The following is a 3527-nucleotide window of genomic DNA, read 5'->3' on the forward strand; positions in this document are numbered from 1 at the left end:
CAGGGGGAGGGGCAGAGAAAGAGGGAGCTACAGAATCTGAAGCAGGCTCCAGGCTCTGAGCTGTCAGTACAGCCAGGCTTGAACTCATGAACCGCGGGATCATGACCTGAGCCAATGCCAGACACTTAAACAACTGAGCCACCCAGATGCCCTCCTCCCCCCCACCTTTTTAACCAGTTTTTAAAATAATAAATTTATTCCCTATTCTCGTCCAAGGAAACCTATTGGATTATCTTAATATTATTGTAATAGTATTATGATAAACTTATGGATTTAAATGTATTCTGAGCTTCAATCAACTGTAATTGTCCTTTTTGAAATCATTCCATGTTTTGTTCTTCAAGCTGACTTCTAAGTACAGTTGGGGTTCCTAGTGATCTTAAATAATTTGTGTCTGTCTAGTATGACAAAGTGTTTCAGGGTTGTCCTGGACATTTCTTACCCTAAACATGGACTCAGCCAAGAAGTTTTTCTCACTTTTAGTGGAAAATGTTATTATAAGACAAAATGTGAATGCTATATAGGAGAATCATTGTTTTTTGGTTGGTTCGTGTTTTGAGTCCTCTTTGGTGGAAAGAGCTGAAAAGTTTCTGTCCTGTGTGTGACTGTGTATCAAAGGTCAATTTAGAATTAGTTCTACAAAGAACTCTATATACAATGTTCACCACCTATCCTTACGTCAATGTCTTTCTACTATTTGATTTTCTGAAATGTATACTCAGTAGATTTCTCAAAGGGATCTTGGGAACATTTTCCCTGAGTTCTTGCATTTTGATAAAAGTTTGTATGTGCCCTTTAAACTTGAAAGTGAGGTCTTGAGGCATAAAAGTCCCTGAGTCATACATTTCCTTTTTGACTATTATAAAAACATTACTTGATTTTCTTCTGCCATAAAATATTAGTTTTGAAAAATCTGATAATAGGAAACTACAGAGCAGTATTTCTAATGAACATAGATAAAAGAATCCTTCATAAAATTAGCAAATTGAATATAAAGTAGTACTTGCACAAAATAGTACATGACCATAAGGCATTTATGCCAGGAGTGCAAGGTTGCTTTAGTATTTGAAAATCAATTAATACAATTCACCTTATTGACAGAAAAAAGGGAGAAGAAAACATAATCCCTTCAAAAGTGAAGAAAAATATTTGACAAAATTCAACATTCATTTATGATTTAAAGAAATCTCAACAAGTGATGAAAAGAAGGAAAATTTCTCAACCTGATTAAGACTATCTTCAAAAAATCTACTGCAGAGACGCCTGGGTGGCTCAGTCAGTTAAGCATCTGACTCTGGCTCAGGCCATAATCTCATGGTTCATGGATTAGAGTCCTGCATCAGGCTCTGTGCTGACAGCTGGGAGCCTGGAGCCTGCTTCTGATTCTGTGTCTCCCTCTCTCTTTGCCCCTCCACTACTTGTATTCTGTCTTTTTCTCAAAAATAAAAACATTTAAAAAATTTTTTAAATCTGGGACAAAGGAAAACGAGGCCGGAGCTACGGGCGCTTTTTCTGCCCGCGGTGTCTCAGATTCATTCTTAAGGAACTGAGAACTTAACCTTTCAAAATGTCAAAAAGACCATCTTATGCCCCACCTCCCACCCCAGCTCCTGCAACACAAATGCCCAGCACACCAGGGTTTGTGGGATACAATCCATACAGTCATCTCGCCTACAACAACTACAGGCTGGGAGGGAACCCGGGCACCAACAGCCGGGTGACGGCATCCTCTGGTATTACGATTCCAAAACCCCCAAAGCCACCAGATAAGCCTCTGAGGCCCTACATGAGGTACAGCAGAAAGGTCTGGGACCAAGTAAAAGCTTCCAACCCCGACCTAAAGTTGTGGGAGATTGGCAAGATTATTGGTGGCATGTGGCGAGATCTCACTGATGAAGAAAAACAAGAATATTTAAATGAATACAAAGCAGAAAAGACAGAGTACAATGAATCTATGAAGGCCTATCATAACTCCCCCGCATACCTTGCTTACATAAATGCAAAAAGTCGTGCAGAAGCTGCTTTAGAGGAAGAAAGTCGACAGAGACCGTCTCGCATGGAGAAAGGAGAACCTTACATGAGCATTCAGCCTGCTGAAGATCCAGATGATTATGATGATGGCTTTTCAGTGAAGCAGACAGCCACCGCCCGTTTCCAGAGAAACCACCGCCTCATCAGTGAAATCCTTAGTGAGAGTGTGGTGCCAGACGTTCGGTCAGTTGTCACAACAGCTAGAATGCAGGTCCTCAAACGACAGGTCCAGTCCTTAATGGTTCATCAGCGAAAACTAGAAGCTGAACTTCTTCAAATAGAGGAAAGACACCAGGAAAAGAAGAGGAAATTCCTGGAAAGCACAGATTCATTTAACAATGAACTTACAAGGTTGTGCGGTCTGAAAGTGGAAGTGGATATGGAAAAAATTGCCGCCGAAATTGCACAGGCAGAGGAACAGGCTCGCAAAAGGCAGGAGGAAAGAGAGAAAGAGGCAGCGGAGCAAGCCGAACGCAGTCAGAGCAGCATGGTTCCTGAGGAAGAGCAAGCTGCCAGTAAGGCTGAGGACAAGAAGGACGACGAGAGCGTCCCGATGGAGACAGAGGAGACACACCTCGAGGAAGCGACGGAGAGCCAGAATGGTGAGGAAGGCACATCTACTCCTGAGGATAAGGAGAGTGGGCAAGAGGGGGTGGACAGTATGGCTGAGGAAGGGACCAGCGACAGTAACACTGGCTCAGAGAGCAACAGTGCAACCGTAGAGGAAGCGCCAACAGACCCCACATCGGAAGACGAGAAGAAAGAATAAATGTTGCCTTGTTTTATGTGTTCTAAATACTTTTTTAAATGAAAAAAATGTTTTTTGAGTTTAAAAAAAATTTAAAAAATCTGCTGCAAACATCATATGCAAAGATGAAAGTTTCAGTGCTTTCTACCTAAGTAAGATCAAGCTTAGGTAGAAACACTATTTCAATACTTCTGTGTATCACCAATTCCAATCATGTAAAATATATTCAATTCCTTTCCTTATTTAGATGGTGACTCATTTAGCTTTTCATCATTCATCAGCATGTGTTTATGGAGGACATAGTCTGTCAGGTGCTGGGTCAGGCAGAGAGGATACAAGTTTGAATAAGACATGAACTTGGCCCTCAAACAATCGCACACAGACCACTATGCAGTGGGATAAGACAAACAGAGCGTTGTGTACACATTTCCTTGGTGGCACAGAGGAAGAGTGACTAGCCTGGTATGAGCAGAACATTGGGTTTACAAAGGGCTTGATCCTGAACCATGTTCTAGGTTCAAAGAACCTTGGGCATGAGGAAGACATGCCCCAAACGGGGGCTGGAATGTCCCAAGGCATGGAGCTGAGCCGGAAGCCTGGTTTGCTCTGTAATAGTGATACCTCATATGGCTGGGGTGGAAGGTGTAGGTAGAAAATGGCGTGATACGCAACCAGAGCGTCAGCAAGAGGGTACTACTTGTGAAAGATTAGATATAATTTTCAAGGTAATGAGGATTTTAAAATAGGA

At 42.0% G+C, this 3527-nt stretch overlaps 1 pseudogene; it reads left to right on the forward strand.

Annotated features, from left to right (window-relative positions):
- The first annotated feature begins 1478 nt into the window (after nt 1-1478).
- On the forward strand, nt 1479-2800 carry LOC144245773 (SWI/SNF-related matrix-associated actin-dependent regulator of chromatin subfamily E member 1 pseudogene; annotated as a pseudogene).
- The last annotated feature ends 727 nt before the right edge of the window (nt 2801-3527 follow it).

The sequence above is a fragment of the Crocuta crocuta genome, unplaced genomic scaffold (genome assembly GCF_008692635.1).
Source record: "Crocuta crocuta isolate KB4526 unplaced genomic scaffold, BGI_CrCroc_1.0 scaffold108, whole genome shotgun sequence".
NCBI lineage: Eukaryota > Metazoa > Chordata > Mammalia > Carnivora > Hyaenidae > Crocuta > Crocuta crocuta.